Source organism: Sceloporus occidentalis, unplaced genomic scaffold (assembly GCF_023333645.1).
Source record: "Sceloporus occidentalis isolate IW3139 unplaced genomic scaffold, rSceOcc1.0.p SCAF_1, whole genome shotgun sequence".
NCBI classification, from domain to species: Eukaryota; Metazoa; Chordata; class Lepidosauria; order Squamata; family Phrynosomatidae; genus Sceloporus; species Sceloporus occidentalis.
In genome coordinates, this window is record NW_028316981.1 from 212,280,710 (window position 1) to 212,294,933 (window position 14,224).

The 14,224-nt window shown below is 44.3% G+C and overlaps 1 protein-coding gene across 6 annotated transcripts in view; it reads left to right on the plus strand.

Annotated features, from left to right (window-relative positions):
• Positions 1 to 2,573: 2,573 nt before the first annotated feature.
• TMOD1 (tropomodulin 1) overlaps positions 2,574 to 14,224 on the plus strand; it is a 51,033-nt gene continuing 39,382 nt past the window's right edge. For 4 of the 6 annotated variants that reach the window (XM_089488769.1, XM_089488766.1, XM_089488771.1 and 1 more), the window contains exon 1: positions 2,574 to 2,712. The gene's annotated coding sequence lies outside the window, so the exon portion shown is untranslated. Of the gene's footprint in view, positions 2,713 to 5,843; positions 5,887 to 10,588; positions 10,625 to 14,224 lie in introns of all 6 variants that reach the window. The other 2 variants (XM_089488767.1, XM_089488768.1) reach the window with 2 other exon arrangements.

Consider the following 14,224-nt stretch of genomic DNA (forward strand, 5'->3'; position numbering starts at 1 on the left):
AAAGGGGGTAAAGCAACTCTCCTGTCTTTTAACATTAAGCTTCTCAAAAATATTTTTTATTTTAAAGAATTGCATTGCTCCATTTGGATTTTAAGGATATTCTTTACCGAAAGCATGTGCTCTTCGTCTGTTTGCCTATTTAATGGTGCAGTACCTACAATCCTGTGTGTGCCCTGTAGGACCCTTGTGGCGGAGCAAATATGCTCATGAATCTATGCACAGTTAGTAGTCCACGTGCAAGACCTTTTAAACTGGGCAAGAGTTTCTTTTGATAAGGTGCTGTCAGACTTAATTAACGGGTGCTGGGGGGAGAGTTTATGCTTGTTCTTCAGTACAAACCTACTTTACTCCTCCATATAAATAACTCTGGGATCTCAAATAGATTTGGGGCTGGGGGCCCAGACATCTGCCTTTTCCAGGACATGTCCTTCAAACATTGAAAGTTTTTTTTTCTTAATTTCGGCACAGTGGACCAATGCAACGAATTTAAATGCAGATTCAGTCAAGGGTTTGTTGCTAGCAAAGTACAGTTTTAAGGATTTGTGTTGCTCAGTGTTTTTTGCAAGCCAACAAGGCATAGATCTTGTAGCACCTTTGAGACTCACGGAAAGAAAGAAATTAGAAGCATGAAATTTTATAGACTTCAGTCTACTTCCTCAGATGCATGCAAAGCCAACAAGGTATTTTAACAACGGTAAGTCCATCAGGAAAAAAAGCTGAATAGAGAAATTGAAGACAATAAAAAAAAAGAAGAAGAGATCTCTTCCATAAGATAAGAGAACTCAAAGGGCAGTTCAAACCAAAGGCTTGGATGCTCAACAACAGTGGTCCCCAAACTGTGCCCTTTAAGAGATTTTGGACTTCAGCTCCCAGGAGCCTCAGCCATGTTGGCCAATAGTCTGGGATTCTGGGAGCTAAAGTCCAAAATCCCTTAAAGAGCAGAGTTTGGGGACCACTGCTCTATGATAAGAAGAGGAACATACACAGAAAAGCTGTATAAAAGAGATTTAAAAATGAATGACCCATGGAACGAAGAAGCATTTGAAGACGAACACCAGATTCTACATAGTGGGATGGAAGCTGCAATAAGAGAGGTTGGGAAGAATAAATAACCAGGAACATATGATACTCCAATTGAACTGATATATTCCACACAGACAGTATCAACTCCAATGTCAACTAAAATGTGTCAACAAATATGGAAAGCAAAATCATGGCCAAAACACTGGAAATGTTCAATATTCATCCCCATCCACAAAAAAGGAGACACAAAACACTGCAGCAACTATAGGACCGTAGAATTAATTTCTCATGCAAATAAAATTACTCCTAAAATTCTGCAACATAGCCTCCAAATCATATATAGCGAGAGAAATCCCAGAGATGCAAGCAGGATTCGGGAAAAGTAGAGGCACAAGGGACCATATTGAAAACATATGGTTGATGGAGCATACCAGGGAATTCCAAAAGAAAACTAGCTTGTGCTTTATAGGTTATAGGAAAGCCTTTGACTGCACACATCATGAAAATCCATGGTATGCTTGGGACACATCATAAGAAGGCATGAATCATTGGGGGGAAAAACAATAATGCTAGGAAAGGTAGAAGGCAGCCAAAAGTGATAAAGGACTTTATCACCCAGGGAAAATTGGGGGTTTAACCAACTATTAACTTGTGAAAATCATGCAATCACGATTAAAGATTTTCACACACAGTGCACTTAAAGAGCCATTATCCCAAGAATAACAAGGGAATAATGAGGTAATAAACTGCAACAAATGATTCACGGGATTTCCCTGTGAATGATTTGTTGCTGTTTATTGCCAGTCTGTTCCCAGGATAATGGCACTTTAATGTTGATGTCGTGTGAAAAAATTGTGATTGCACGATTTAGAAGCATGAATTTATGTTTATACCAGCATTTTTAGTTTTTATTGGGTCATGTCCTCCTACATTTTGCAATCCCTTATTCTCCTTGGCAGTGAAGACATCTGGTCACCCTGGACACCATTTCTAGCTCCTGATCCAGGAGGAATTCCAAAAAGTCCTCCATTTGGGTACATGACTAAGAAGCATGAGTTTACTTTTCTATTTGAGCTTTTATGCGGTTAGGTCCTACATTTTTTCTTGACAGTCTTCCATTTTGTAGTAGTACCTTGTCCCTTTTTTGTGGGCATGTCCTCCATTTCCACCACCTAGTCCAGAAGGAATTCCAAAAGGTCCTCCATTTTTGAGCAGGGCTGGGGGAAGCACATTTTGAGGGTGGCCCCAGGTCCTCCTCTCTCTCCAGCAACATGTCCTCTATCCCAACCTTCTGGTCCAGGGGCCAAGTCCTCCCTTTCTCTGGAGAGGGTCCTCCATCAGGTGGTGCCTTGGAGGTGAGGAGGAGGAGGAGGAAGGGGACAACCTCAGTCCCCCTCCCTGCTCCAGGGACTCCCTCCTGGGCTCTTCTTCTTCCCTCCCTTTGCTCCTGCAGCAGCCCAGCATTGAAGCCTCTCCTCCTTCCTTTAGGGCTGGCCCAGGCCTCCTGCTCCTCCTGCTGCTCCTCCTCAATGTCCTCCTGTCCTGAGTGACCAGAGGGAGGCAGGACCCAGCCAGGGAAGAAGCAGCAGCCTCTGCCCAACTCCACAGCCTCCCTTCCTGCCTCCCCTCTTTCTTTTTCTCATTCCCTCCTTCCCTCCCTCCTTCTCCTCTCTCTGGCGCTTGAGGCAGGTAGGAAAGCCTACAGTGTTCTGTTTGTGGGGGGAGGTGGGTTTGGACCCCCAGTTGGGGGGTCCTTCCTCAGGGAGGTCCTCCTCCTCCTCCTCCTTCCTCCTCCTCACAACCTTCGAGGAGGACCAGGCATCGCCAGGTGGAGGACCTTCCAGGGAAAGGGAGCTCATGCCCAAAGGAAATATGGAAATGTAGGACGTTTCAGAAAAAAGGTAGGATGTGATCAAATAAAATCTAGAAACACTTGTAGAAATATGCATTCATCCTTGTTCGTCGTGCTCAAAATGGAGGACTTTTTTTGGGGATTTCTCCTGGACAGAGAAGGCTGGGATAGAGAATGGGTCTCTGAGAAAGGAGGACTCCTGGCCACCCTTCTTAGCCCTGCTCAAAAATGGAGGACCTTTTGGGATCCCTCCTGGACCAGAAGGTGGAAATGGAGGACATGTTGCTGGAGAGAAAGGAGGACCTGTGGCCACCCTGAGTGTGCTTCTCAGTCCTGCTCCAAATGGAGGACCTTTTGGGATCCCTCCTGGACCAGAAGGTGGAAATGGAGGACATGTTGCTGGAGAGAAAGGAGGACCTGTGGCCACCCTGAGTGTGCTTCTCAGTCCTGCTCCAAATGGAGGACCTTTTGGGATCCCTCCTGGACCAGAAGGTGGAAATGGAGGACATGTTGCTGGAGAGAAAGGAGGACCTGTGGCCACCCTGAGTGTGCTTCTCAGTCCTGCTCCAAATGGGGGACCTTTTGGGATCCCTCCTGGACCAGAAGGTGGAAATGGAGGACATGTTGCTGGAGAGAAAGGAGGACCTGTGGCCACCCTAAGTGTGCTTCTCAGTCCTGCTCCAAATGGGGGACCTTTTGGGATTCCTCCTGGACCAGAAGGTGGAAATGGAGGACATGTTGCTGGAGAGAAAGGAGGACCTGTGGCCACCCTGAGTGTGCTTCTCAGTCCTGCTCCAAATGGAGGACCTTTTGGGATCCCTCCTGGACCAGAAGGTGGAAATGGAGGACATGTTGCTGGAGAGAAAGGAGGACCTGTGGCCACCCTGAGTGTGCTTCTCAGTCCTGCTCCAAATGGAGGACCTTTTGGGATTCCTCCTGGACCAGAAGGTGGAAATGGAGGACATGTTGCTGGAGAGAAAGGAGGACCTGTGGCCACCCTGAGTGTGCTTCTCAGTCCTGCTCCAAATGGAGGACCTTTTGGGATCCCTCCTGGACCAGAAGGTGGAAATGGAGGACATGTTGCTGGAGAGAAAGGAGGACCTGTGGCCACCCTGAGTGTGCTTCTCAGTCCTGCTCCAAATGGAGGACCTTTTGGGATCCCTCCTGGACCAGAAGGTGGAAATGGAGGACATGTTGCTGGAGAGAAAGGAGGACCTGTGGCCACCCTGAGTGTGCTTCTCAGTCCTGCTCCAAATGGGGGACCTTTTGGGATTCCTCCTGGAGCAGAAGGTGGAAATGGAGGACATGTTGCTGGAGAGAAAGGAGGACCTGTGGCCACCCTGAGTGTGCTTCTCAGTCCTGCTCCAAATGGAGGACCTTTTGGGATCCCTCCTGGACCAGAAGGTGGAAATGGAGGACATGTTGCTGGAGAGAAAGGAGGACCTGTGGCCACCCTAAGTGTGCTTCCCAGTCCTGTTCCAAATGGAGGACCTTTGGGCATTCCTCCTGGACAGAGAAGGCTGGAATTGGAGGATGTGTCCCTCAGAAAGGAGGACCTTTGGCCACCCTGAGTGCGCTTCTCACTAGTGCTGCTCAAAAATGGAGGACTTTTTGGAACTTCTCCAGGACCAGAAGGTTGGACTAGAGGGTGTGTCCTGGGAAAGGAGGACCTGTGGCCACCCTGAGGACGTACCCCTGGGAAAGGAGGACCTGGGGTCACCCTGAGTGTGCTGCTTAGCCCTGCTCAAAATGGGGGACCTTTTGGGATCCCTCCTGGAGAGAGAAGGTTGGAACAGAGGATATGTCCCTGAGGAAGGAGGACCTCTGGCCACCCTTCTTAGTCCTGCTCCCAAATGCAGGACCTTTTGGCATTCCTCTAGGACCAGAAGGTGGAAATGGAGGACATGCCTGGGAAAGGAGGACCTGGGGCCCCACTGTGCCTCAGAGCCCCAGAGAGGGCTGAAGCAACCATATCTGGCCAAAAACATGCCTGGCGGCCACCTAAAAAAGACCAATGGAGAGCAATAGGAGCAGCAGCGCCTATAAATAGCTGCCTCTCCTCTGGCCTCTGGGAAAGGAAGGGAGGGGGAGACCAGAGGCATCCTCCTTTACTCCAGGGCATGTCCTCCATTTCAGTCTTCCGGTCCAGGAGCAACCCAAAAGGTCCTCCATTTGGAGCAGGGCTAAGATGCATGACTTTAGATTTATATGAGTGTTTCTTGCTTTTGTTTGGTCAGGTCCTACCTTTTGCTCCCTGGAAAGAGAATTCCACTAGTAAGACAAAAAGTGCCCTCTAACCAGGAGTTACTTAGTACTTTGTTCCTGTAGCCCAAGAGTCATGCTTACTCAGGATGAACAGATGTCCTCCTTTTCCAGGACATGTCCTACACGTCAACCGTGTCTACAGAAGGAATTCCAAAAGAACCCCATTTGGAGCAGGACTAAGAAGGATGAATGTGTATTTCTACGAGTGTTTCTAGATATTATTTGGACATGTCCTACCTTTTTCTGCAACGTCCTACATTTCACAGTGCCTTGTCCTCCTTTGCGGGGAGGACATCTGGTCACTCTGGACATGCCCTCCATCTCAGCCTTCTGGTCCAGGACGAATTCCAAAAGGTCCTCCATTTGGAGCAGGACTAAGAAGCATGAATTTACATTTCTCACCAGGAGTTACTTAGTACTTCTAACATTTATCATTTACAATATCTTATGTGTCATGCTTGTAAAGCAGAGTGGGCAGAGGCAGCGTATGGGCTCCATGTAGCCCAAGAGTCATGCTTGCTTTCCAGGACATGTCCTACACTTTAACCCTCTGTACAGGAGAAATCCCAAAAGGTCCTCCATTTTGACCAGGACTAAGAAGGATGAATGTATATTTCTACAAGTGTTTCTAGATTTTATTTGATCACATCCTGCCTTTTTCTGAAACATCCTACATTTCACAGTGCCTTGTCCTACTTTGCAGGGAGGATATCTGGTCACCCTGTTCTCACCAGGCTGGGGAGCAGGTAAGCCTTTCCCGGCAGGATTCCCAAAGTTGCAACCTTTTGGTTTTTATAACATAACATGCTGTACTCCATCATAACATGGTGGAACTCCCATCAGCCCCAGCCATTGCTGAGGGAGAATGGGAGCTGCTGTTCAACAACATCCAGGACTGAGGGGAATAAAGGGAGGCAAAATTCCCAGGGTCTAGACTGCAGGAGGGCCTGGACAACGACATACACAAGTTCCAGTCTAACAAAATATGAAGGACCACAAGTTCAAAGTCATGGTCTAATTAATACAATGGTGTACTGTATATACTCTGTGTGTGTGTGTGTGTGTGTGTGTGCGCGCACGCGCATATATATATATATGTATATGTAAAGTAGGTTTATCTAAACCAGTGGTTCCCAACCTGTGGGTCAGGACCCCTCTGGGGGTCAAATGACCCTTTCATGGGGGTCGCCTAAGGCCATTGGAAAACACCTATTAAATTACAGTTATGAAGTAGCAATGAAAATAATTTCATGGGTTTGGGTCACCACAACATGAGGAACTGTATTAAAGGGTTGTGGCATTAGGAAGGTTGGGAACCACTGATCTAAACACAGGACATTAATCATATCCAGATAACCTGCTGGCTGGCTAATAATGTTTATGTATCACAGCTACACATTTTAATAATTTGCAAACTATGAGGTATTGGTTGGCATGCCAATAACCAAATTATACATCTCCATCAGCCTGAACTCTTCTCTTGGCTGATATCCATGCCAAATGTCTGCACAACATAGGGTGAGGAGGTGTAACCAGCGCCCTGTGCGATGTTTTTGGGAAACAGGAGGAAATTAACCTCTACTCCGTTTAAAGCAGAGAATGTGGAATTTATCCCATGTGTGTGTTCGGTCTGACTCATTAATAGCTTTCTACTTTTGTTATTTTTGTTGTTAACTGCCCTCAAATCCTTCTTGACTCCTAGTGACCCTGTGGATGAAACTTCTCCAAGACTCCCTGTTTTCCACTGCTCTGCTTAGGTCCTGTAAATTTATATACATGACCTCCTTAACAGAGTCCATCCATCTAGCATGCGGTCTTCCTCTCTTTCTATACCCCTCCACCTTACCTGCATTATTGTCTTTTCCAACGAGTCATTCTTTCTCATGATATGACCAAAGTACGACAACCTCAATTTTATCATCTTGGTTTCCAGGGAGATTTCAGGCTTGATCAGTTCTAGGACCCATTTGTTTGTCTTATGGGCCATCCATGGTGTCCTCAGCACTCTTCTCCAGCACCACATTTCAAATGAATTGATTTTCCTTCTATCCACCTTCCTCACTATTCAGCTCTGACAATTGTACATAGTACAGTTTGCTTGTACAATTCTAACACCCATGCTCTGATGGATAACTTTCCATTTTAGAATCTCTTCTCATTCTTTCATAGCTGCTCTCCCCATTCCTAGTCTTCTTATTTCTTGACTGCAGTCCCCATTCTGATGTTTTTTGGTACAGGAACATTTTTACTATTTCAATTTCCTCATTGTCTAGGTTGAATCTGTGTAGATCTTCCATGGTCATTATTTTTGTTTTCTTTATGTTGAGCAGTAAGCCTGTCTTTGCTAATACAGTACTACTAAATATGCCCACCTGCCTTCCTCTTTTCCATGCATGCACTGCCTTATACTGAGTCAGGCCATGGGTTCATCTGGCTGACATCTCTCACCTCTGGCTAGCAATGGCTGATTAGGGATTCAGGCAAGATTCTTTCCTAGCCCTACCTAGAGATCCCTAGTAAAAGTACTAATGAGACCTGACCTTGCTTTCAAAAGCAGACAAGATTTGGGTGAGTACAGTGGGGTGGCATGGTGAGAAAAAGGTTTGCTCATAGGATGGAAGCCAATGTTATTCTTCACTCAGAAAAGGGAGAGAACCCAATGCTCTTTCTGCCAGCTTCTTTCTTTATTTGCCTTTCTGTTTTACATAATCCCTGATGAGCTGAGAAAGTGACTCATAAAGCATGGCTTGTGGGTGGGTTGCCATGCTGCAAGAAATAATGTTATATAGGAATAAAGTAAAGGTTGCCAGTTGAATCAGCTGTACTTGACTGTATTTAAAGCAGGAGTATACATCTTGCCTAGAAAAGCCCATGATAGGTTCTCCTTAGAGTCACCATAAGTCGGATACAACTTGAAGGCACACAACAACAACAAGAGAAACTGTCGCCTTTCAAATGATGTTGGACTACAGCTTCCACCATCCCTGGCCTATGGTCATATTGCATAGGGCTGATGGTAGTGAAGGCCACAAATTCTCCACCTGATTAAGACAAGTGGGGTTGCCAATGACCAGAGGAAAATCTGGCTAGCTCTTGCTCCTTTTGGTAATGTTCTGTGCCCTCAAGTCATTTCTGACTTATGGTGAACCCATCACAGGGTTTTCTTGGCAATATTTGTACAGAGGGGGGTGGTTAACCATTGCTTTTCTCTGAGTTTGAGAACGTGGTTGTTTGAGATTATACAGGTTACAGTTAAAGGAATAAATAGCACTCCTAAGCATGCTGACACACAGTATTTAATGAGGTAGATCTGTTCTCTAGCAAAGCAATACAGTGCAAGACCAATAAAAAGGCAGCGGCCTGCCTACAGGAAATATTAGTTGTTGTTCGATGTTATTGTTGTGTGTCTTCAAATTGTTTCCAATTTATTGTGACCCTAAGACAAAACTATCCTGGGTTTTTCTTCCCATGTTTCTTCTGAAAGGGATTGCCATTGCAATCCTCTGAGACTGAGAGATTGTGACTTGCTCAGGGTCACCCAGTGGGTTATCATGTTTGAGCTGGGAATCGAACCCTGGTCTCCAGAGTCCTAGTCCAACACTCAAACCACTATAGCACACTGGGGCATGAAATATTCCTGGCCATAAATGAGAACAAGATGACTCTCAGAGTTTCTTGGACTGGAGAGGATGCAACCATTCTTCACTTACTCTTGGGAGGATGGTCAGTGTAGGAGGAAAGGAGTATGGGGCCTGTGGGAAAGGCAGGTAGCAGACCAGAAGCAAAGAGGGGCTGTGAAAAAGTCATTCTTTTTGCCTAATCACATGTAAGTTGCCTTCTGCCTCAAAGTCCTTCCCTGGTGACACCTGACAGGGACGTAGCCAAGGGGGGGGGGGGGGGTCCAGGGGATCTGGACCCCCCCCTTCAGGCTTGGGAACGTTCAAGCTCCTTCCTCTCCCTCCTCTTCCCCTCCATCAAAAGCACGGAGGATGGAGAAGGAAAGGGAGAAAGACAGAAGTCGCAGGGAGGCAGCAGGGAGGTTCAGAGAGAGAGAGAGAGAGACAGAGAGAGGGAGGGGGTCCCTCCCTGTGATTTCTTTCCCTTTTGTTTCCTCTCCATCCAAGTCCTTCCACTCCTCCTCCTCCTCCTCCTCCTCCCTTGTGCTTTTGCCAGAATAAAAGTCTCCCTTCCTGGGGAAGGAGAGGGGGAGGAGGAGGAAGAAGAAGAAGGGAAGAAAGACAGGAAGGAAGGAAGGAAAAAAGGAAGGAAGAATGATAGGAAGGGAGGGAGGCAGAACTGAAGAAAAGAAGGAAAAGAAAGGAAGGAAGAGGAAGGGGAGAAAGAAAGAAAGAAAGAAAGAAAGAAAGAAAGAAAGAAAGAAAGCAAGCTTCTAAAAGGAAATGTAAAAGAAAGAAAAGGTGACTTCTGACTTTCCTTTCAGCAGTTATATCCATATACAATATAGTAAAATAATAATAATAATAATAATAATAATAATAATATCTTATCAACTACAGCTTGAGTCTCCCTTACCCAAAATGAATACTAGTGGAGTGGGGGCTCTACCTCTTTCTACTTTTGAGCAGACAGCAGCTGCCAAGAATCAAGTCTGTTTTTTCTGCATAACTCTGTTCTAATCTATATCTATCTAGTGCTATTCTAGGTTCTGTTCTGCTTTTGTGTTTTGTCATACTAAAGCAGAAAGCATTGTTGGTTGGTGTGTATGTATGTCTACACACACACACAAACACAGAGAGGAGCTTGCATTCATATAGAATGGAGTTTTCTATCTTGTGTTGAAGATGATATGAGAGAGGCATCAGTAAGAGTAGTATGTACTATATACTGTACTGATGTTGCTGTTGATTTTGACAATTAAGTTCTACAGGTTCTTGGAATGCTTTAAAATCCTGCAAAGATGCTTTTATCAGAAGGAGCCATAGAATAAAATCAAAGAATATATGCCACAAGCACTAGCCTCTCTGACATAACATTATTATCTGCCTTCAACCTTTTTTGGCATGTCTTGTTTTGTTTTGGCCAGAAGAAAGAGGAAAGCATTTGCAGCAGCTGCAGGGAAGATGATTTATATGATTCTTCATCTTTTAAAAATAATTGCTCTGACCTTGTTTTTTGCTTAACTTATATTCCAGTCCAGTAAGCTATAAATCATACTGATATACAGTCTTATGAAATGCATTTCTAGGGTCTGACACTCTAACACAAGGGCTGGTTTTTTTGTTTTTGTTTTTTGTTTCTGGTTTTACTTTCTTTCTTCTTTCTTTTTTGGCACATTGTACTAATTTAGAAACAACCTTTCAATTTGCACATTGCTTTCCTTCTGCCTTAAACTTGAAACCATCCATCTTTAGTCTGAGGAGTATTCTACTTTTACATATAAGGAGTTTTGGCCTACTATACTTTGTTTTTGTTTTTTCCATTTTCCAGGCAGCATTAGCCTGTTGATTTTGGGACATCTCAGAGGTAAGTGCTGATTCTTATCTGTTTTCAGTGATGAATCAACATCTCCACTTTCTTGGTTTCTTCATTGCCCATCCGCACCTCACATTTCCCATTCCTTTTGATCTAAATCTTCTCTTGGGTGGTTGTTGTTGTTGTTAGCTACCTTTGACTTGATGTCAACCCATGGTGACTCTGTGAATGAAACATCTTCATGACCCTCTGTTCTCAGCCTCTGCTCAGATTTTGCAGGTTCATGCCTGTGACCTCCCTGATTGATCTTGCCATCGCCACGTGGTCTTCCTCTCATTCTTCTTCCCTCTAACATCTCTAGCATCATTGTCTTTTCTAATGAGTGATGCCTTCTCATAATGTGGCCGAAGTATGACAGCCTCAGTTTTGTCATCTTGGTTTCCAGGGATAGCTCAGGCTTAATTTGTTCTAGGACCCATTGGTTTGTCTTTTTGGCCATCCATGATATCCTCAGCACTCTCCTCCAGCACCACATCTCAAATGAGTTAATTTTCTTCCTATCTGTTTTCTTCACTGTCCAGCTCGGGCACCTGTACATGGTAATGGGGAATACAGTGGTGTGATGGGACCTTTTCTCAAACCTTTGGTTACCTTTACCTCTTATCCACAGAAGATCACTTGTCACTGACACTTGCCTTGTGTTTACCTTATTAACACTATTTTGAAGTGTACAAGGGCCAGGGTCCCAGGTGTCCCACAAACCAGTTCAGTGTTTGGGTAGCGTGCTTGCCTTTGTTTATAGCAGTGGTTCCCAACTTGTCGATCGTGGCCCCTGTGGGGGTCGAATGGCCCTTTCAGGGAACCACTAGTTTATAGTTTAAAGAAATCACCGAGAAACATCTACTGTACAAAAAATTGAACAGAACTTTATTAAATGACACTAAGAAAGAAAGTATCTTGTGTTGGTTACTTCAAGCTTAATGTGGTTACATTAGCAACTACAATTGTTGGTTTTTACATACTCTGTACCCTACTCTCTCGTCTTCAGTAGGAATGCCAACTGGACCTGTCTAATTGAATCACAGTCCCCTCTGGACTAACTAAGGGGCTGTGCAGACCAACTCTAAGGGAGGCAGTCTGCACAGCCCCTAAACCACCCCTAAGTTGCCTCCATCTTTGCCAGATCGGCAACCACATGCACATGGAAAGGGCACAGTAACCATTGCACCATGGCTTTACAGCATTACTTTGGCACTGCATCATCTAAACACAGCACCATAGGAGCACCATGATGCTGAACGACATGTGGTGCAATGTGTGGCATCACACCACCATAAGGGCGGACTTGGGGCATGTATCGGGTGGACGCCATGCCCCAATTCCACCCCCAGGCTGGTCCTAATGGTCTGTCTGCACAGGCCCTAACTGAACTATTTCTACTGTCGAATCCTTATCTGATCTTAACTGAAATCCCCTCCCTCTCTCTCTCTCTCTCTCTCTCTCTTTCTCTCTCTCCAGACCAACCAAACTAAGCAACCCACATCTCTGACTTTATACATTCCAGTTGCCCTGCACAGCTCACCTTCACAGTCCTCCAAAACTGTGATTAGCTGCTAGAAAGCCAGGTCTGTTAGCAACTCTTGTCACAAATGGCTTGGAAAATTCTGATTTTAGTGTTCACTGTATATCTTTGGTCTTTAGGATTTTGTCTGGTGCCATTTTAGCTGCTCTTCCTATTCCTAATCTTCTTCTGATTTCTTGGCTACAGTCTCTGTTCTGATCAGTGTTTGATCCAAGGTATGGGAAATCTTTATCTAGTTTGGTTTCCTTGTTATCTAGGTAGAATTTGTGTAAATCCTCCATGGTCATTGTTTTAGTTTTCTTTAGGTTTGCACATTCTTCTTTGACTTTCTTTAGTAATTGTTCCAAGTCTGTGATGCTTTCTACTAGTAGTATGGTGTCATTGGCATATTTTAGATTGCTGATGTTTCTTCATCATTTCTTCACCCTTTCTCCCACTGATTCTAAGCCTGCTCTTCGTATGATATTTTCTGCATAGAAGTTGACCAGATAGGATAATAAAATGCAGCCTTGCCTGATCCCTGTGCCAACTGGGAGCCATTCTATTTCTCTGTATTCTGTTCTTACAGTAACTTCTTGCCCTAAGTACAGATTTCTCATCAGGACTATCAAATGTTGTGGTACTCCCATTTCTTTAAGAGGATTCCATAGCTTTTTATGATCTATGTAGGCTGATTTTCTTCTGGAGCGCTCCATTATCCATTGTATGTTTGCAGTGTGGTCCCCAGTGCCTTTTCCTTTCCTGAACCTCGCTTGCACCTCTGGGACTTCTCTCTCCTTTATGATTGGAGTCTATCTTGCAGAATTTTGAGCATAATTTTGCTTATGTGGGAAATTAATGCTATGGTCTTATACTTGTTGCAGTATTTTGGATCTCCTTTATTGTGGATTGGGTTGCATATTGATCGTTTCCAGTTTGTTGGTCACTGTTTTGTTTTTCATATTTGTTGACATTTTGAGTTAATACTGGAATGGATTGTGTTTGTGTGGTTTGAAGCAGTTCAAATGAGATGTTGTCTGTTCCTGGTGATTTCTCTGAGTGCCACTTTCACTTCACTTTCTAAAATGTGGGGTTCGTCTTCATATGATTCTTCATTCCATGTGTCATCCATTTTTTGTTTCTTTTATATAGCTCTTCTGTGTATTGCTTCCATTGTCTTTTTTATTTTATCTTGATCATGTAGTGTGTTCCTCTTCTGATCATAGAGCATGCCCATCCTTAAATTTCCCTTTGAATTCACAGATCTTATGGAAGAGGTCTCTTGATATTACTCCCATAATTGAGTGAGGAGCAGCTGCCCTCTGATAAGGGGCTCTGAAAAAGCTGAGCCTCTTGCCTAACCCTATATAAGTGAGACTACACAGTGCTGCCTTCCTGGCATCACTGATGCAGTCAAACGCTTTTATACTCTAGCGGTAATGGGCTTATGGGACTCCTACTTCTTTAGAGGATTATCTGTCATTCACTTCAAAATCTGTTAAGTAAACTCTGCTGTATTTTGGTAGCCCTTCTGCTCATTTTAGTGACTAAGGCCCTCATTTCTGCCCCAAAGTCCTGCCCTGATGGCACTTTAGCATTAGTAGTTAACACTCTCCTTTCCTTGGCCCAAAGCAAATGCTATCCTTTCAGGAAGAAATGTAAGAGGATATGAGATTATGACTTCACAGAGCCAAGCATCTTCTGGCCTATCCCAGCAGGGTTTTACAGGAGGGTTCAACTTCAAACCTCAGAGATAACATTTCAAATAGATATGGAGATTTCAGTTATCTGAGACATCAGATCCCACTTCCTCATAATAAAACAAGACATGAACTAGGATATAAATGTTTTAAATAAATATTTAAGGAGACAACAAGACAGGTAGGCATTTCTTCAGAGATTAATGAGCATTAGGTTAATGTATTGGTGGCCTAGAGTTCAGGTGGCTTACAGTAAAGTGGACAAATTTATGCAGAATAGGCTTGTTAGTGGTTATTACCCTGGAACATACAGAGGCACTATATCTCATGTGTACATGTGTTAGGGACAAGGAAAAGCCATTACCCTGTTTGTAAGTTTCCTAGAGGCAT